General features: G+C 37.0%; 1 protein-coding gene across 5 annotated transcripts in view; it reads right to left on the bottom strand.

Moving 5' to 3' along the window:
• Nucleotides 1-931, bottom strand: part of FER (FER tyrosine kinase) — a 366,069-nt gene extending 365,138 nt beyond the window's left edge. For 2 of the 5 annotated variants that reach the window (XM_006913383.3, XM_015590542.2), the window contains exon 1: nt 181-927. The gene's annotated coding sequence lies outside the window, so the exon portion shown is untranslated. Of the gene's footprint in view, nt 1-180 lie in introns of all 5 variants that reach the window. The other 3 variants (XM_025047716.1, XM_015590541.2, XM_025047717.1) reach the window with 3 other exon arrangements.
• Between the last annotated feature and the right edge of the window lie 21,170 nt (nt 932-22,101).

The raw sequence follows: 22,101 nt of genomic DNA, 5'->3' as shown, positions 1-22,101 counted from the left end.
GAGGTGGTGGAGGAAGAGCCTTCGGCGCAGCCGCCGCAGCCCAGGGCTGAGGCTCAGGCGCCCCTCTGCGGGCAGAGAGTGTTGCCCCCATTCTCGGCTGGCCTTCCCTTCTCTTCCCCCGCTCCCGTGGCGTTGCCCCGGGCAACAGCGCCCGCCGCCGGCGGCGCGAAACTCACTTACCTAGAACCTGACAAGCAGGAGCCCCTCGGACACGGGAGCCAGTCACCACCCCGCGTCACGGGGGCCGCCACAGCCAATGGGCGCCGCTGTCAGGAACCTCTGCGGCCAATCCAGCTGCTCGCCGGTCTTCGGGCTCCCTCGAGGCCTCAGCCAATGGGCACAAGCGGAAGGCGGGCGCCTGCCGCCCGGCCCCAACCCCCTCCTCCACCACCTCCCAGGAGGCGGGGCGCGGCCGATTGGCCGGGGTCCCCGAGGGGTGGGATTCGGGCTCTAAGCCTGATGGGCCGCGGGCGCGACGAGTGAAGGCGTGGTGCTTCGGACGCCGCCCTGTGGGCCCGCTCCCGGGTTCGGGTGGGGTCCCGCGGTCCTCCTGTTTGAGCTGCTCTCTTCGTCGGCGTAGCCCGCTCCTCTCGAGCCGGCGTCCACTACTGTGGCGGTGGGAATGAGGGCGGGATGGGCCGGAGGCGGACGGCGGCGTCACAGGAAACTTTGGGAGACTCGCCTGGCCGCGGCCGGGAAGTGGCCGGGCCGGGGGTGATAAGCTGGGGCGGCCTGGAAGGGACTACCCGACGGATCGGCAGCGGGAAAGGAATTCAGAGGGTGGGGACGGAGGCGTGATTAAAATGTTAACTGTGCCCGCGGGGTGCTGGGTGATCCCGGGAGCTGAAATCTCCGGGAACGGAAGCTGCTATGGGAAGGTGTACCCCCCACCCCCGCCACCTCCACCACCACTAAATGCGCATTTTTTTCACCCTCAGAATCAGTCACTATTTCCTGTACATTTTATTTCCATCAGTTGTAACGTTCATTCCTTTAGAATGGTTTTAAGCTTCTCCAGTTGACTATGAGTGCCTTAAAGGCAGGAACTGTATCCATTCCTGTAATTCCCAGTGCCTGAGACTGTCTTTAAAAAAAAAGATTAGACGCTCTATCACGCAGTGCTAGAATTGTAATAGATCCTGTTTAAAAGCGTACAGCTGGTTCTGTGAGTGGGCCTAATAGTAAGTCTTTCTTCAAGAGCCTATAATGCGTGAGGAACTCAAATTGGTTCGCTCTTCCAGTAAGGGCTGTTTTCTGAATGTCTTTCCTCAAAAGAATTTAGTGGAAAATGAGTAATGTGAGCTAAACAAAGATAACTAGGTGATCTGTAACAGTATGATAGGTATTATTAGTCACTATTGAAGGATGTGTTCCTGTAGCCGACTTTTTAAAGCATTGTATATCATGTACTTCGGTTGAACCACATTCTTTGCCTGGAGCAAATCTAACTTCCACCAATCTCATCTCCACCCTACACCCCTTTAAAGCTTTTGAATTATATGGGAGCTAAAGGAGTAGGGTGAATTTTTTTTTTTTTAAACAGGCTTATTTATCTGACCGCAGTGAAAGCCCTACACATAGAAAAACGTAAATTTTAAATTGGACTTTTCTTGTCTATAGTTTCAAGGTCAAAGAACCCAAAACTTGTAAAGACAAGTTTTAAAATAAGAGAGAGGCTTCAGTCTCCCCGTTAAAGATGGAAGAGATATTCTGTCTCAGAGGATTTACCTTAGAAAACTTGTTGGATACTTTCTTCTCTCTTTAAAATGTATATAAATCCTTTTGAAAACTAGACAGGTCTCCTGTCAGCTAGACTTTGGTCAGCTTTAGTTCCCAGGAATGTCTTTATCAGGGACAGGGGAGCTATCACCTTGAAATGCGAACGTCAAGATAGATAGCACGCTTGAATGGATGAACAAAAAATGTGTGTGTACATAATGGAATATTCTTAATTCCTAAAAAAAGAAAGAAATTTTGCCATTTGCAATAACATGAATGGACCTTGAAGACATTATGCTAAGTAAAATAAGTCAAACACAAATACCATATGATCTCCCTAATATGTGGAATTAAAAAACCTCATGGATATAAAGAACAAATTGGTGGTTTCAGGGAATGGGAGTTGCAATGGACGAAGGGGTTCAAAAGGTACAAACCTCCAGTTCTAAATAAGTCATGAGGATGTAAGGTACAGCTTGGTGACTATAGTTAATAATACTATATTGCATATTTGAAAGTTGCTAAGTAAATCTTAAGAGTCCTCATCAGAAGTTAAAAAAAAAAATTGTAAGTATGTACGGTGATGGATATTGATTAGATGTATTGAGGTGACTATTTCACAATATATACATATATTGAATCATGGTGTATACCTGAAACCCATATGTTATATGTCAGTTATACTTCAATAAAAGAAAGAGAGCTAGTACCTTATCTCCCAGTTTCTATGGGAAAGTATAGAAGCCTAACTTCAGTGGGCAAGTTACTCCAAGTTGCAAAACTACCTTATGTCATTAAGATATGAGAAGTTTGTTTTTCCTCTGGATAAAGCTAATTAGCTAACACAGATGGTCACCCCAATTATCAAATAAAGTTAAGATGAATTTTGTGCACAAATGGTATTGTCAAGGCCTCTTACTTGAGGACTAGTTATTTTAAAAAAACATATGTATGGATTGAATCTGCATGGCTATGAAAAGAGGGAGGTTTTTCTCTGTCTTTGTAATCTCTTTGCTGGTTGCCTGTAATGCTCATCACATTCTGGTTTGATGCTTATTCAATAAGTTTTTTATTTCTTTACTACCTCTGTGGCAAAGATTTCTAGATTGGGAGATTTTGTTTGTAATTCTACTTCCCCATCAATACTTATGCCCAAAGTATTGAGAATATAAAGTTAAAGTAATTATTTTTAGTTTTTAATTTATTCTTGAAAATGATCTCACGTGAGGTGATACCTTAACACAAACTACAAATACATTTTAAAAGTCAGAAATGATAATAAAGTTAATGTTTATGTGTTTTGTAGTGACTGTTAACTGCACAAACAGCCTATGTGGGGAAAAAAACACTTAGAAAATAAATTTTCTATAATATTAAATTTTATGATATGTGTCACATCAATATGAATGAAATCAATAGATGTTTGTGCATTAAATGGTTTAATAAAGCCAGAATACAACTTTGGGAATTGCTTCACCAAGGCATAGCTTTTCTAAGAACCTTAGCATTTCTCTACCTTTATACAAGGAAATCTAAATCTGGAGAGACGTAGTTGGTAAATTAGTTATTACATATATGCAGAAAGTAGTTTTAAATAAAGATCTGATAGTAAAATAGAACTGTTTGATATACATTGTGTGTGTGTGTCTGTGTTTTAAGGAACTCAAATCTCTGAAAACAGTAAGACTCTTTCCAGTTCTTCAACAGTTCTGTTATTTATTCACTCAAGAAACTTAAAAACTTCCTGCCATATGCCAAGCACTGTGCTAAGAAATGCAATTTGCATGAATGTACTTGAGGTAAATTAATGTGGCAAAAACCTATGCTTCATTTTTGAAAATGATAACAATTATAGCAAATTCAGTTTAAAAGTTTCCCTTTATTATAATTATGACTTTGCATTGCAACGTATTTAACATATTTCACCTGATTTCAAATATACTGTGCAATTTCCTTATATCTTGTAAATGTAGGGAGAATATAGAAAAATAAAGGAAAATAATTTCCTGCCTAAATGATCCATGGGCTTCATAAAATACTAACCACTCCCACAGGGCCTGGAGGAATATATATTTCAGTTGAAGTTGTTAGCATAAGATTTAATAAATTCATCTATCATTAAAATTTAGATCTATACCAGGTATTAGCATGATTTTTGAAATGCCACAGAGATGCCTAGCTATAGATAAATAAGTCCTTAGTATATATTTCATTTTCCCAAATACCAATTTTTGCCTGATCTAATAACATTGCTTACCTGGACAAATGAATACAATAATGTGGATGTCAAACCTTAGGCAATTAGTAAAAAATGACTTTAAAATTATTCCTTTACCCTATCTCTTCACATCCCCACCTTCCCATTTTCCTGTTTAATAGTTTCTCATAATAGGCTTCAAGAAAAATCTTGGCCGTAGGCCATCTAATTCATACCATACCTATTCCTCCCTTTAATCCTTAATCTATATTTCTTCTCTTTTCTTCCTTTCTGCCAGCTCTTTAGCTTTGTGACTCTCTGCTCTCTCTAATCCACAGTTCATTCCTAACCACTTGTACATACCACTCCTAAAATGGAAATAGTGAGGAGGCATGCAATATGGAAACCATACTTATCTTTGTACATGCTGCAATGTCTCTTTTCAGTACATATAAATAACCTTGATTTTGACAATTATACTCTTGAGGTCACTGGAGGTCACATCTGTGTGAAATTTTCTTTAGGAATTTTTGGGAGCACTTTTCAAATTTCAAATTTTCAAAATGGCTATGTGGCTTCCTTTATTTCACGAATCGGTATAAGAAAAATAAAGGAGGAAAAGAAGGAAAGAAAAGAAGGTGAAGTAGAGTTGGAGGAGGAAAACTTCTATTCTGGCTTCAAACTAAATGTCAAATGCATTAACACCATCTCACAAACCATCCGTCCCAGCAGAGTCAGCTGTCCGCCAAGCACTCCAATATTGGTTCCTCTGCTTCCCTGACCTTCCGCTCACCACTGAGAATTACTAACACCAACATTCCCAATCAAGACATACTCTCTCCAAAATGCCACTGGATCACTCAAGGCCTGTTCCTTTTTAAGTCACCTTTTACTCAGAATTTACCTGTCTTTCCCTCATCCCCGTATTCTTGGTTCATTGGACCTTCAAAAATAACTGTCGAATATGTTCCAGCAGGAGAGTGCTAGAGTAATGATTTCCAAATGTGGGTTAATGCACTATCACTTCGTCAGAATCACCTGAGAACCTTTTTAAAAATACATACTTCTAGATTTACTCCCTAAAGATTCTGACTGGGAAGAACTGAGAAGAGTTCAGAAAATTGGTATGTTTGGAATGAGACCAGTGAATCTGGTTAACATGGTGGATTTACTATAGGCACATATCTCTGCTCCTTCCCCAAACTTCTTGGCATAACATAAATACAGATCCAGATCACCAGGAATTTAAGGCACAGGGATCTCTGAGGGCATAGGTGAGAAGAGAGGCTTAAAACAATAGACTTGGTTGACAGTTTATATCAGGAGTAGGTAAACCCTCAGGTCATACTTCTCAACCAAGCGGCTAGGAAACACATTGCCTTAACCCAATCCAGAAACAATAAGATTTACTCCCTAGTAAGGGAGAACTAGAGAAGCTCTAGTTTTGAAGACATTAAGATTGCTGAGAATGGGTTAAGGTGTCTTATTGCACAATTGATTAAAGGGAATAAGTGAAAGTCTGCATACTAAACTATAAAATTTTCTCTCCCACTTGACTCCTATAATGGTAGTTTACATATTTATATCCTGTGGAAAGGATATTGAAAGATTCCTTTCCAGGGAAACCAACTTGCCCAAGGAAAAGTTTTATGGACACGGGTGATGAGGGGGAGAGGTCTTCCAACAGTGCTATCCCTGCCTAATCATATCATAAATTAGGTCTGCCAATTTGTAAGTTCCAGCCATACAAGTAGCTTCTCTCACTCTTAAATATAAGTAGACATCATACTTTTGAGAAAAACCACAGTCATAAATATCAGACACTAAAACAAAAAAAGTAGGGGTTAAGGGAGAGAGTTGAACATAACCAAACATAGCAGAAGAAAATTTCAGAATTATGAGTGATATCCTTAAAGAAGATCTGTGAATGAAAACAGGATGTTACTTTTTAAAAGAAATATTCAGAGAATACAATGAGCTTTCAGAAGTCAAAAAATTTAAACTTCAATAGCAGATGGTAAAATGAAGTTGAGAAGTCTCAAAATAAGAACAAAAGTCAAACAGTTGAAAAATATGACAGAAAAGAGAATTTAGGATCAATCAAGGTGATTGTACATCCAACCTATGGAAGTTTCAAAAAGAGAAAAGGATGTGAGTGGCGGTGGGGTGGAATTATCAAAAGAAGACACTTTCTGAGATCTGAAAGAAGTATGTTTCCAGATTGAAATGGATCTAATGAGTGCCTTGAATGAAATTTTAAAAAGTACTTTGACTGAATTAAAAAGACTCACAGAAAGACACTTAATTCATGTCAGAAGAGCAAAGATGAAGAAAAATCCCTAAATGCTTCAGACAGAATAATAAACAGATTGAAGACAAAAGATCAAGCATAATAATAATGGCACTGGACTTTACCATAATAATGGAGACTAGAGTAAAATACAGAAATACCAAAAATTCCAAAAGGAAAATTATTTACAATCTAGAATTCTCTAAAACCCATTCAATCAAGTCTCAGAGCAGAATAAAAGTATTCACAGACATGCAAGTTTTCAAAAAGTTTTTTTTCCTGTGGAACCTTTTCTCAGAAAGGTACTTGAAAATGGTTTCCACCAAAAGAGGGATTTAAAAAAGAGAGATGAAGACATGCATCAACACCAGAGAAAGAAAAGAGATTACCTAGAATGATGGTGAAGGAAATTTCCAGGATAATAATTGTATGACAGGCCTAAAAAGCAGTGAGTACAGACTGAGGCAGAAGAATGGAAGTCTCCAGAACTGATGTCTTCAAGAAAAAAAGTGGGATCATAAAATTATCAATGTATTTTGCCATACAAAAAGATGTGTTAATGCTATAACACAATTTAGAGATGACTTAAGAGTAGACATACTCTATGGAAAACAGTATGGAGATTCCTCAAAAAACTAAGAATTGATCTACCATAGCAGCAATCTCTCTATAGGGTATTAACCCCCAAAGACTTGAAAACTCATATCTGAAAAGATATTTGCACATTGATGTTCATAACAGCATTATTCGCAGTGGCCATGAAAGCAACTGAAGTGTCTTACAATAGATGATTGGCTAAAGAAGCTGTGGTACATATATACAATGGAATATTACTCAGCCATAAGAAGAGATGAAATACTGCCATTTGTCACAACATGGATGGACCTCGAGATAATCATTCTAAGTGAAATAAGCCAGACAGAAAAAGTTGAAAATCACATGATATCACTTATATGTGGGATATAAACCTAAAAGCAACAAAAGAATAGGACAAACAAACAGAGACTCATGGGCATGGACTATAGACTAGTGGTTTCCAGAGGGTGGGGGGAGGAGGGACATAGGGGTAAAAGGGGTCAAATATGTGATGACAGAAAGAAATCTAACTATGGGAGGTGAACATACTGTGTAAATATATATATGCCTTGCTGTTAAAGTGTACAGATGAAACTTATAGGATTTCGTTAATCAATGTCACCATAAAAATTAAAAAAAACCTATTATACCTTATTTTTTTTTAAAAAGTAGGCATATACAAGAGAAAGCAAATGGAAAATGAAGCAATTATTATCATAGGAAAAAATATATTTTAAAAAATAAACTTTATTTTAAAAAATGTAATCATAGTATACATGTGACTCAGACTTATAATTACATAATTATCCTACTCTAAGCGCTGAATATTGACTTAGCCAAAAATTACAGTACCATAGTTCTTACAATATTGTAGAATAGGGTGAGGGGAACCCTTGAGTGGAAGTAATGTTAAAAAGCTAAATCTTCTTCCATAGTAGGAAATTAGCAGGTAATTTTTAATACTGAAAAATCAAGAAAGAGTATTGTAAGTATACTTCATGGCGGGAAGGCTAAATATCAGCGTTGAGAGTAGAGTAAAACTATAGGGATGGTGATGGGTACTGAAAAGTAACTGATTAGGGCTGGGGGCTCCTTTATGTTGTAAATCTTGGGGTATTATTTCACTTGTATTGCTTTGATTGAAAAAAAAATCTAAAAGTGAGTCTGTGGCACAGCCAGCTTTGGGAACTACTGGGGTAAAAAAACAAGACAAGGAACACCTGTCCCTAACACTGTAGATAGCACACATGTTTAAAAGGATAATGCTAGACATAATGATGCTCTATCTTTGCTTTCTAACTTGAGTGGTGATTCAGCACCTACTATATGTATCAAGCTCTGTGACAGGCTCTGAGGATATGACTGGGAACTGCAAGGACAAGACTCGTCTCCTGAAGTCAAGTAGGAGATACAGACAATAAGCAAGAAAACAAATTAACGGACCATCTACAGATTGTGATAAACGCTAGGAAAATAAAAAATAAGATGATATGAGAGAATAAAAAGAACTGGAAAGAATCGAACAGCCGAGATTCAGGTGTTATCTTTGCCATTATATAGTGTGAACTTCAGCAGATCCCATAATCTCTCTGAGCCTCCATTTTTGTATCTATTAATTTGTATCTAATAATAATTCTAACCTCACTGGTTCTTAGGAAGATTAATTGAGATGGAGTGAATAAACGAATTTTCAATTTATAACTTCCTATTCAGATATAAGATTTTACCCTTACAGAAGCCCTTATCAGTTCTTCATTGGTTTCCTTGCCTACTTCCCTAAGGTTCCATGGTACACATTGTCAACAGGTTAAGCCACCTAACCATCATTATCATTTCTATGTTCCCACCTTCAAATGCTTTGGCTTAGAGAAAAGTCTAGTGTCTTAACCATCCAGACTTCTTTCCCACCTCACTGTTACATGACTCCATTTCAGCAAGAGAAAATTTTATGCCTCCATATGTGGTTTACTTTTAATCTACATACAGAAAATCTTATTCATTTTGGTGTACAGTTCTATGAGTTTTCACCAATGTATAACCACGTAACCACCACCACTATCAAGATACAGAACAGTTCCAAATGTTCCCTGCCCCAACACACACACAATCTCCTTATGTTACCCCTTTGTAGTCAACCCTACCCCCACAAAATCCCTGATCTATTCTTCCCTATAGTTTTGCCTATCCAAAATGTCATAATACGATCATACAGTATATAGCCTTTTGAGTCTGACTTCCTTTACTTATCAAAGTGCACTTGAGATTCATTATGTTATTGTGAGTATTATTAGCTTCTTCCATTTTATTGCAGTGTAATAGTTCATTGTTTATCCATTTCTTGGTTGAGGATCATTTGTTTTTGTTCCAGTTTTGAGCAATTATGAAGAGTTACTATAAACATTCACATACTGGTTTTATTGTGAACATAAATTTTGATTTCACTTGGTTTAATACCTAGGAGTGAGACCACTAGGCCTTGTGGTAGCTCCATATTTAACTTTGTAAGAAACTGCCAAATTTTTCCCAAAGTGGCTGCACCATTTTACATTCCCATCCATAATGTTTAGCAGTTCCAATTTCTTCACATTCTCATCAATTGTCAAGTGATTTTCTGAGGGAGAGGAATTGGTGGGTTTGCCTTCTCATTCTGATAGATGTGTAGTGCTATCTTATTGTGGCTTTAATTTTATTTCCTTAATTACTAATAATATTGAGCATCTTTTCATGTGTTTAGTTGCCATCCATGTATCTTCTTTGGTGAAGTATCTGTTCAAAGCATTTTCCCATTTAAAATATTAGATTCCTGTTTTTCAAAGAAAGAACAAAGTTGAAGGACTGCTATGACCTGATTTTAAACTTATTATAAAGCTACAGTAATCAAGAGAGTGAGGAGGTATCAGTGAAAACATAGACAGATAATTGGAACAGAATAAAGACTGCAGAAATATACCCGTGTAAACATGGTCAATTGATTATTGGCAAAGGTGCAAAAATAATTCAGCGAAGAGAGGATAGTCTTTTCAACAAATAGTGTTGGAACAATTGAATATCAACATACAAAATTTTTCTATGGCTTGTCTTTGACCCATATCTATCACCTTATTCAAAAACTAACTCAAGATGGATCACAGGCCTAAATATGACATGTGAAATGATAAAATTTTTAGAAGAAAACCTAGGAGAAAATCTTTGTGACCTTCAGTAAAGAGTTTTTAGATATAACACCAAAAGCACAATATATAAAAGAAAAAATTGTTAAATCGAACTTGATCAAAATTAGAAAATCTTGCTCTGTGAAAGATACCGGTAGGAGAATGAAAATACAAAGAAAATATTTGCAAATTACACATCGGATGAAGGGCATGTAGCCAGCATATAACTCTCACTTTTAAAGAAATCCTTTCCATTTTTTCAGGCTCAACTCAAACCTTTATCTCTGTAAAAACTTCAAAGAACAGATGAGCTCAAATTCACATAGCTTGGACCATTAGTGGATGAATGAAAGAGCATGTTTAGCTATTATTACTTTCCTGTAAAATAATATATTCTAATAAACATACCCTAGTATTCTGGTCCCCTTTTTACCCATTCGCCAGATGCTTGATATACCACAGTATGTTACCATGGAATGAAATGAAATATTATAGACTAAAACAAATAATAAGTACCATGGATGAATGGCATCATCTTACCAATCCCAATTTGCTCACATTTTGGCTTAGCCCTTGGGAGGTTATATATCTAATGAGGGCAGGTATATGGTATATTTTGTAACTGTATAATGTCTTATGTGGATCTGCGAATATGTCCATATCTAAGTATACAGTTAAAGGAAGTTATAAAAATTTGGAAAAATTACATATGTATTTAAAAGTTATATATTTTATTTTTTTAAAATACAAATTCTTCTACTCTATTTGAGCTCTTGCCATACATACTGTTGTATTATTATTTTCTTTTAAAATCAGAAGCTTTGGGCTTTTGTGGAGACCATTTAGTCTAACCTCATTTTTCAAAAAGCTTCGATTTGCTACATTTAAATGAAGCCCCTTGTGATAGGCCTATTTTAGTGCTAAAGACCAAACAAGGAGTCCTTAATAAATTAACATCCTGAGCAGTGGTATTCTAGCAGTCCGGGAAAATGTAACCTTGATGTTTCCCCCAAAGACTTTAAGACAAAAGGTTTACTGTATACAGAGCTTCCCCATACATTCACATTAAAGGAAAGAGGGCCCATTCAGTGAAGTTTACACAAGTACAAAGCTGGCACAGGTACAATGCAATTGCACAGGCCCTTGCACTCAGAAGGACACTGTCATTGGTTTAATGCTCTTCTGTCACCATCTTGAAATTCTTAACAATTTTATCTTAGAACTGTGTTTTGTAAGTAAAGTCTTAAGGGACAATGGAACATATGTGTAAACAGAGAAGATAACCACGATATGTGTGTCCACTGCTCCTTGCCATTCTATTCTCATTAGTATTCCCAATGACTCATGAGTACATCATTCCAGTGGATCCATGGTGCATGAGAGGTCACCAAGTTCAAAGTGAGTATGAGGTCAGTGTGTTCTGTCTATGATTGAGTAAACAGAGGTACAGACAACCCTGAGAGACCAGGCTTTCCATTTAAACTAGAACTTGCTTCAAATGCAGGAACAAGGCAATGGCATTCTAAGAAACATGAACATCCAAGGAACCCTAACATATTCTTCCTTACTTGTGTTATTTCCTATATTAGCCAACTACTTCTACTAAAATGATAACATAGGAGGATAAGGAAAGACAGAGCATCATAGGGTTACTTTCCCTTTTTGTCCTTTCTTACTCATCAGTTAGCCAAAACTAGACTGGGTTGATGAATGTGCACATATCAAGAAGTGAAATTTAAAAATTGGATTAGTTTTGTGTAGTTTCCACTGTCCTGGTAAGAATGAAATACATAGTCATATATGAGCTTCAAAATACGAATTCTGTCATTTCAGTGATTCCACATACAAATTAAATATTCTAATATTTGCATTAAAACTGGCATTCCCGGATAGAAAGATAAACAGTAGAATTCATGCTAATAATTTAAGTTTAGGATTATTTTAATAGCGAATGAAAAAAAATCTTCACTTGTTGGTGGGGTAGGGGGGCAGGATGAAAAAGAAAGGATAAAAGCCTTCTAGTTTAGCACATTTAACAGCACTTTTTTTCCTGCTTTTCGAACAAAGTGAAATTTTCATTTTACACCGATGGGTACTATGCAGGTCCATCAATTTAACTGAGAAAGTGAAGCTATCAACAGAGCCATTCATTCACCTGAGCCAATCTGCTTGTGCTGGCACATAGTTTATAATCATAGTTTACAATTGGATTGACAAAAGCCTCATAGAAAAGCAGACAAAATACATATCTCTGTAGTTTGTGTTTGATTGTACTTCTAAGTTTAAAAGAACAAAATTGAGATTATAATTTTATATTATCTACATTTCATTCACTGGAGGGTATCTAGAATATCATAAGAAACTAAATATAGAAATATTATTTTCTTATTTATCTCTAGGGGCATTTCTAAGGAAAGCAATTGAGTTTGTCTGTTCTTACTTGAAATTCAGTCTCCTTTGTAATGATTGTCACTGAAAAGAAATGGATTAATGCAAAATGAAAGTCCTTAATCTCCTTATATTTAAAATTTTTAATTCTTCAGAAAGTATTAACCAAGGACTTTCTCCAATAAGAGAGATAGAAATTATGTTCTGCCTGTTCCTTCTATTCCCCTCCTCTAGATAAAATTACAATTTCATTGTTTGAATAATTGACATATGATATTGTGTAAGTTTAAGGTATACACATGTATATATTGCAATATGATGACCACCTTAGCATTAGCTAACACTTCTAGCATATCACATAATTATCATTTCTTTTTCTGTGGTAGGAACAATCAATATCTAATCTCTTGGCAACTTTGAAGTTTAAAATATAGTGTTATACATGAAATCACTAAGCTGTACATTGGTTCTCCAGAACTTATTTACTAGTTCCAAGTGTGCACCCAGTTCCCCAAACCCAGCCACTGCTACCCACTTTTGAGTTCAGCTTTTTATATCCCACATATAAGTAATATTCTAGAGTAGTTGTCTTTCCTTGTTTAACTTATCTCACTTAGCATAATGCCCTCAAGGTCCATTCATATCGTTGCAAACAGTATGATTTTCTTCTTATGGCTGAATAACATTTCTGTGTGTGTGTGTGTGTGTGTGTGTGTGTGTGTACCATCTTCTTTATCCATCCATTCCTTGACAGACTCTTAGGTTGTTTCCATATCTTGGCTATTAAGAATAATGCTGCAATAAACATGAGAGTGCAGATATCACTTTGATATCTTGTTTTCATTTCCTTGGGATAGATATATAGGAGTGGAATTGCTGAATCATAAGGTAGTGCTATTCTAATTTTTTTAGCAACCTCCATAACGTTTTCCATAGTGGCTGAACTAACTTACATTCCCATCAACAAAACTTTACTCCCTTTACTCTCTGAATCTTCCCCAACACTTTGTTTCCTACTTTCTTGATTATAGCTATTCCAACAGGTGTGAGGTGATATCTCATTGTGGTTTTGATTTGCACTTTCCTGATGATGAGTGATGTTAAGCATCTTTTCATGTACCTGTTGACTTTTTGCATGTGTTCTTTGGAAAATATGTCTATTTAGTTCCTCTACCCATTTTTCTATTGAATTTTTTGTTATTGGGTTGTATGAGTTCTTTATACATTTTGGATATTAACCCCTTATTAGATATATGGTTTGTAGATATATTCTCCCATCAGTAGGTTGCCTGTTCATTTTTTAAATTTTTTCTTTTGCTGTGATATAGTCCCACTTGTTGATTTTCCCTTTTGTTGCCTGTACTTTTGGTGTCATATCTAAAAAATCATTGCTGAGACCAATTTCTTCTAGTCATTTTAGATTATCAAATCTTATGTTCAGTTCTTTAATCTATTTTGAGTTCATTTTTGTGAGTGGTATAAGAAAGTGGTCCAATTTCATTTTTGTGCATTTGGTTATCTAGTTTTCCCAACACCATTTACTGAAGAAACTGTCCTTTCCTCATTGAGTGTTCTTGGCTCTCTTATCAAATATTAGTTGACTATATATGCAGGGATTTATTTCTGGGCTCTCTATTCTGTTCCATTGGTCTATGTGCCTATTTTTATGCCAGCAGTACCATACTGTTTTAATTACTATAGCTTTGTGGAATTGTCATTTTTAAATAAATACTTTGCATTGTATGTTCATTAATTTACCAAATAGTACCTTATTAAGTTTCTAAAATATACCAACAGTAACCTTCTATTTCAATGAGGAAAGAAATAATAATTAACTAAATAAGACCACTTCAGATAGTACTAAATTCTATATAGAAAGTGAAACAAAGTAAAATGAGAAAGAGTATGTGTTCCTAGGTGCAAGGAGGGTCCTTGCTAATATTAGATAAGGAGTCTGAAAAGACCTCTTTCAAGAAGGTGATATTTGAAATGAGACTTGAAGGGGAAAAAAAGGAGCCATCCACAGGAAGATTTGGAAGCAGAATGTGCTAGACAACAATTACAGATTATAGCCTACGTAAAGGCCCTGAGATTGGAATTTTTCAGACTGTCCCAGGGACTGAAAGAGAATCAGTGTGGCTTTCCAAGAGGAAAGGAGGCAGATAGGTAAACTGGAGATTAAGCACAGCTTTATGGGTAAGAATAGGACTCTGCGCCTTATTCTAACTGCAATGAGAAGACAAAGGAAAGTTTTAAGCAGGTGAATAACATGATCCATTTCACTTTTTGGGAAAAAAAAAATCATTTATGCTGCCACAGGGAGAATGAATTGTAGGAGAAGAAGAGGGGAAACAATCAGGAGACTGCTGAAGTGGCCTATGAAGTGGCGATGGTGGTTGGTTTGGATTACCACAGTTCCATTGGCGTGAAGAGGAGAGAAGGAACTCAGGTTATATTACGCGGTATCTTTAAGATGTCATTATTATTCTAAAATAATTCTAACGTAAATGAATATAATTTTAACAAAAAAAGTTACAAATGTAATTCAACTCAATCCAACAATGATTGATTACATAACGTGTCCCATGTTTTGTGTTGTATGAATCCTTACTCTGTGGAGTATTTCTGCTTTCAAGAAGCACAGTATCATATTTGTGGAAATATCTGCAGTGATAAAACAATTTCTGATAAAGGCCTTTTTTTTTAAGTTATCAAAAACAAAGTTAATTAACAATTTTAAAAAGTGCTTGCTTTGGCAAGTACGACACCCAAATTTGTGAAGCATGCCATATTTTGTGCCATTCCCCAGCCTCTTCACACCTTTTGCTGATTAGCCCAGAAGAAACAATGAGTCAAAACATAAGATGTGACACTCAATAGCAAAATTGTGACTTTTCATTATAAAAATATTCACCCAAGGCAATCTGAAATGAAAATGAAGTTGAGTTACACCTGGATATTTATGTGCAAATATGTCTACTTGCAGTTCCTCCATAAACCTTAAAAAAGAATAAATAATAAATAATAAATAAATAACTATCACAGGTTAGGTCTAAAAGAAGTAATGAAACTTTAGGAGTAGAGGTCTGAACTTAGCTCTCTCTCTTTATCAAATTGTCAAATTGCTGGCATGTGAGGAGACTCATATATCTTTTTTTGAGTACATTAAAAATTTATAGAATTCTAAATAATCATTGGGATCTCTGGAATCCAATATATAAAATTAAAGAGTAATGTTTCTTAAGCAATCTTTAGAAAGATCCATAGCATGCTCTGGAAAGAACAGAAACTTAGCATTACATATGAAAAAATCCCAAAACTATTCTGTTATGGGTTATATTATGTCTCCCTCAAATCCATATGCTGAAGCCTAGTACCTCAAAATATGGCTATATTAGGAGAGAGGCCATTAGGGTGGGCCCTAATCCAATCTAACTGGTTTCCTTAAAAGAAGAGGAAATTTGGAGACACGAAGAAACACCAGCCATGTGCACCCACAGAGGAAATACTACGTGAGGACACAGCAAGAAAGCAGCCATCTGCGAGCCAAGGAGAGGAGCCACAGAAAACAACAAAACTGCTGACACTTTGATCTTGGGTTTCCAGCATCTAGGTCTGTAAGTAAATAAATTTCTTTATGCAGTCTGTGGTATTTGGCTATGGCAGTCCTAGCAAACTATTACATATGCCAAAGTATTGATTCACACCCATAATGCCAGCTCAACAATATTTTAATATAAAATAAATATAATCTTTTAAGATTTGACACAAATAAAATCAAAACAAAATAGAAAAATACAATAGAGAAATGAATGTAATAGATACCTTTAGATGTATCAAACATCAAAGCTAGTGTCATGATGCTCATAATAGGCAATGTCATGAGATGATAACATGTCATTAAAGGAAATATATCATGTGCAAGTTAAAATCAGACAATATTAGAGGCTTAGCATATAGCACCTTCTGCTGGAATCACACAGTTTAAATGGGCAAAGCACTTTCAAAAGAAAGGATGAGCGCTAATCTCTACCACAGATATGCAGTACAAGCAGCTACAGAAGAACTGCTTACGGTTTACTAAAAGGGGACAGAGAATATGAGGATTCTGTATGGTGTTTTTCATTTTAAGACATTAGAACCTTTCTATAATTAAACTTTTCCTGAAAGATTGTTTATGTTATATTTTTGGAATCAATATATATATTTAAGTACATTAGTGGTATTTACTATTTGTAGTAGGTTTAATCATGGGGTTAATAAAAAGACTTTGGGGAGTCTATGTGCCCTAAAATTCTATGGAAAATTGGAAAGTTATGTGATATAGATGCATTCAATGAGGAACAATTTTCTGAGGAAAATGGTTAAGAGAGTCAAAGCTCTGGCTGTGGAGCCAGTGTGCCTGGGTCAAATCACACCTCAGTCACTTTCTAGCTAGATGATTGTACAGTGTACTTCAGTTTCCTCATCTGTAACAAGAGGATAATAATATGAATGACTTCAAAGGGTTGTCTTGAAAATAAATACACTAATATGCATAAAAAGCTTAACTGATAAGAGTTTAATAAACATTAGCTATTATTATTTCAGTAGCACTCTTGATTCGCAGTAGAATCCAAACGCTAAAAACGATTACAAAAATCACATTTAAATAAATCCTTTTGTGAATCCTTTTTAAAATAAACTTTAATCGCATTCACATGTATCTGTTTTCTGACTCTGGATGTTCATATACCAGGCTTCAAACCACAGTGCAGCAATAGCAACCGTCAATATTGTCTGTGTAAGAAGAACCAACCAGAATTTTAATAAGCAAGGTTTGATTGATATGAAAAAGGAATTCTTTATAAATCAGTTCCTTGCACAGTGAGCCTGAGCTTTTGCTTCCTATTTAGTGGTGTTAATCAATGTCCAATTTTAGAAAGAACTCCAGTATGTAGTCCATTATTAATGGTATAAAATACAAAGAAATTGCTTTCCTATAGCAGTTATAGATTGCATTTAGTCACTGATAACCCTTTACTTCATCTCCTCTTCCCCAACCCTGAGTGAACTACTCATAAGGTCCAAAGGGGGATAGAGGTAAATATTTTACTTTCCTCCCCTATAGCAAATACTAGCTGGGCCTCTGCTTCTTCATAGGCTCTTGTTAGAGAATGCTATCAAATGCACTATTGGATTCTCATGAATATAAACTGAGTACTTATGTGCTCAGTTATGTACCAAGTGCTTTTACACACACCATCTCATTTAAGTCTTATAAAAACCCTGTGGGGTAGGCGCTGATAGTTCCCCAATTTACAGGAAAAAATGATTTTTTGTCTCATGGCTTGTTGGTATAGCTACTGTGATTTAAATCCAGGTGATCTAATGCAAGAGCCACTTAACCATTATCTATGCTTCCTTGCCAGTGAAGTCTGTTGATTCAGTAGTAAAGAAGTGCTTGTGAGAGGAAAGAAAAGGATGACCAACATCTGTGGAAAATGACGAAACAGTAGGGAGGATCAAATCTTCTGAAGTAAAGAACATAGCTGATATAAAAATCTCTGTATAGCTCTAAAAATCAGACAAACCTAAATTTGAGAACCTCCTTCACAATTTTCTAGCTATGCAGCCTTGGGGAAATTATTTAACTAAGTCTTAACTCTCTCATTTGTAAAATTAGGATATTAAGAGCACTAACTTCATAGGGTCATGTGAGGATTAATGTATAATGCACATAAAATATTTATCATGGCACCTGGAATTTAATAAATGTCTCAAATACTAGTTACTGTTACTATTTCAGTATTTTATTTTCTTGAGCTTGCCACCCTCACATACTTTTTCCTTCTGTCTTTGTGGTCTAAGTAATTCTTCCTACAATCTTGAGCTGAAGTTGAGACTTACTATTAAAAGCTCCAGATATCTTCACTTTATTCCTGCAATTCTATTTGCCACCCACAACATCTCTACTGATTTACTGCCAAATTACAGATTTTTATCCACACATTTTAATTTAGAACCTTCCCTTTTATCTGGCTTTGAAGCATATTGTGTTAAATTCCCAAATGATACCTTTAGAGTTTGCTGCAAAATCCTTATCATAGCTTTCAGAAAACTTAAAGTTGTTCTTTGGGGAACAATCATTGCTTTGCATTACATTATTGAATGGAAAATGTAGAAGAACAATATCAACTTTTAAATGAAATTATAAGTCTAGAAAGGGAGTATAAACGTGGAAAAGAGAGCTCCTCATTATCACTCTTTCAAGCTGCTGGAGAGAAACTTGAGTCACTGCACATTCCAATATCAAAAACTCTCTTGGATATACTAAAGAATATCATTATGCGCACAGCAATAAAATGATGAAGTTATTAGAGGGAGCCACTAAGAATAAAAGATTGCCAAGACAAATTCCTAAAACAGATAATATAATAAGCTCGTTAATAAGGAATCTGAAATAGCTCTAAGATTTTCCAACTGAAACTGAATTCCTTGGGGTTCTTAACTATTCAGGGACATCAACTTAATATTCTTCCTGTTTAGTTAAATTACCCATACCGCTTTACTGACTCATGCAAGAATATTCCTACCTATATCTATGTAAACACAAAGAAACATTGAATTTTGGTATTGGTATTTCTGAGTACTCTATGAAAATAAATGTAATTAGGCTTCTTTTTAAACCCCTGGCAACTGACAAAAGCCTTTTGAATGAAGGAGTCATGCTTCACCATCTTGCTATAATGCTCTAAGTTGCCTTCATAATGTAGAAACTCAGAATTGCAGAACATTTAAGAATTATTGCATGTCACCTCAATAAACCCAATCATGAAATTTTTAAAGCTGATAATTTAGAAATACACATACCAGTTTATTTTCTCTTGCTATTTCCTTTTACCTCATACAGAGTAACTCAAGTTTCAAATAAGATCTATGGCACCTACTTTGGGCTCTATTAACTCATATTTAATGTTCACGATTCTAGGAATGTAACATTTTCCTCCCTCTCTTTGGTCGCTGTGTACTTACAAATTTCTGAATTAGTTACCTGAGTGCCTACAGAGTATAATAGAGCAAATGTTTGATCTTTTTCTTTTCCTGTTTGTTTTGTTTTGTTTTGTTTTGTTTTGTTTTTACCGTGGCTGTTCGCTGTGTACAGAGAAAAAAGTAAGTCCTGGTCTCATGCTCTGCCCAATGCTTAGGAAAGTGCAGTGAGGGTTTCTTTCATCTGCTTCCATCACATCGAAGCTTCTATAGGAAGAATTAGAAGCAAAACTAAGGAAACACGAGAAATCATTTAAAAATAACAAAGACAGACCAAGAAATGGTGGGGCTGTTTTTTGTTTGTTTTGTTTTGTTTTGCCACACAGCAAAGAAGGGTGGATGGAATTTTGGGCAAAAATTGACCTCATTGTTCCGGAGCATTTTAGATATCAGCACTTTTCCAGGGAAAGCTAATGTGCAGAAGAGGAACAGAGGCCTCGCCATCGCACAGCTCCCGCTCCAGCTCACACGTTGGAGGGGTGACGCCGGGACCGAGCTTCACCCAGGACCCAGGCCAGGCCCGGCCCAAGGGTGGGCGGCTCCCGACGCTGAGAGGCCCAGTTCCAACCACAGAGAAAAGGCCCCTCCAGCGTCCTAGAGAGGCCGCGCGGGGAGCCGGCGCGGGGCCGCGATCCCGGGAGGTTCTTCGTTAGTTGCGAGTGGGCCTACTGCTTCAGGTCCTCGAGGAGGCGGACCCGGCACCCAGTACCAACGCCAAGGTGCGCCCCTAAGGCAGAGCAGTTCCCTTTGGGGAGATGGGTTCCCGCCTGAAGAGTTGCCACGGTCTGGGGCGTTTCCTGCGCGCGTCTGCACTGGCCCTAGGTCATCTTCGTCCGGCCCTGGGTGCTGCCTCCCGCCGGGAGCCGCCTTCCAGGCACGGAAACGAGCTGCGCCTTGGTCAGGCCGGCCGGCGGGGACCCAGCGCCTGAGGGCGACTGGCGCCGCCGCTTGGCGGGACCGAGAAGAACCTGGCCAGGGAAGTGGACAGGGCTGGCGCCTAGGCCCTGCGCGGTTGCTCTGGTGTCGCCTGACATCGGTAGCTGGTTTAACTTACTTTGTTTTCCAGACCACAATATGCCGGGTTTAATACTCCTTGGGTTTTGTGAGAAAAAAGAACATGAATGTGAATAGCAATAAGTGCCATTCATTTCTTGAGTGCTTCCTATAGACCTGGCATTGTTAACCACTTAACACAAAGCTTGCTTATTCATTCATTCATTCGTTCGTTCGTTCCTTCGTTCATTAGTTCAATAATTGCTTAATGATTGCATGCTATGATACCCAAGGCTCTGAAGATGAATGCCCACTCCTTGATGAGGACAACTGCCAGGATCCTCGCCTTTCTGATGCTTATTTGATGAGTGGTTGGTTGGAGTATAGAAGGGGAGACAGCCTCTAAATAATTAACCACATTAATTACAAGTTTGAGAGTTTATAACAGGTAGGAGATTCCTATGGGGAAGAGGTGGAGATGTCTAGGAGAAAAGGAAAAGCTTCCCTGAGGAAGTGCCATTTCAACTTGGCCCTGAAAGATCGGGAATCAGCCAGATTCAAATAGTGTTCCAGGATTAGGGAATAGCATGTATGAGGACTCAGCTGGCAGGAATATTTGCTTAGCACCCATAGCGTAAATCTACCTAATATGTCCTCTTACCCTTGCCTCCCTCACCTCCCTATATTAGGACAGTGAAGCTGGCAGCTAATTTTGGTCCTCATAGTCTTTCCTTATAATAAGCACCATGCAGGTTCTTCCTATGTCTTGTTTGATCAAAACAGGTATTTTCGAAAATCTGAAGAAAACATCATCTATGATTTCTCATTGCCTTCTAAATGAAATGTTAACAACTAACTTGCTTGATTGAAAAGTTCTCTATCAAACCAAGGATCCATATTCAATTCCAACTTTTTTTACCCTTCACTATTTTCTTCACTTGACGTTGACTTTTTTTGAAATCGCATGTCTTCATCTCAATTCTCTAATCTACAACTGTTCAAAGCATTGCAGATATGAAAACAGTTGTGTTCTTAGGTAGCACACTGACTCTGGTATACCAAATATCTCCCTACTTTCTGAAATGTTTATTCCTTAACCACTTCTTACTTGCACAATAGAGTAATACTACTACCTTAAATAGTTGCAACTACTGAATATAAGCACCCTTTTTTTAATAAAAATTCTGTCCCAATCCAACATGTAAATTGTTTATCGTGCACTGATTCCATTTCTTCTCACTTAGGAGCCTGTCATCCCCTATTCCTCCATTCCAAATGCCAGCCAGGCATTGCAGAATGATCTAAATGGTAACAGGATAGAGGCTGACTCAACTTCACTCCACCATCTACTTTCCTGCTTTAAAGGAAATTAAGTACATATCTTATTCTTTAATTTCCTTTGCTTATTGGTGCTAACAGTATTGTAATTATACTTTAAGCACCTTTAATACATTCATATGAATTACTTTTTTCCATCTTTCCTGTTTATGATTAGAAAATTACCTTATCAATGTTCTATTTATGAACCAAAAAAGAGATCTAATCATGAAGATAGTATTAGCATAGTACTATAGGATACTAGCAATATTATCTAGTATAGTAACTGATCCTCCTCTTTGTTCCCATAATATGCTGTGAATATGTCTATGATTGTATTTACCACATTGTATTATGACTAGTTATGTTATTCCCCACTCATTAATTAGATTTCCTTGAAGATAGGGATTGAGTCTTTTATTATTATTATTTATTATTAT

This window comes from Pteropus alecto, unplaced genomic scaffold, assembly GCF_000325575.1.
Source record: "Pteropus alecto unplaced genomic scaffold, ASM32557v1 scaffold20, whole genome shotgun sequence".
NCBI lineage: Eukaryota > Metazoa > Chordata > Mammalia > Chiroptera > Pteropodidae > Pteropus > Pteropus alecto.
This window is presented reverse-complemented; position numbering and strand designations above follow the sequence as displayed.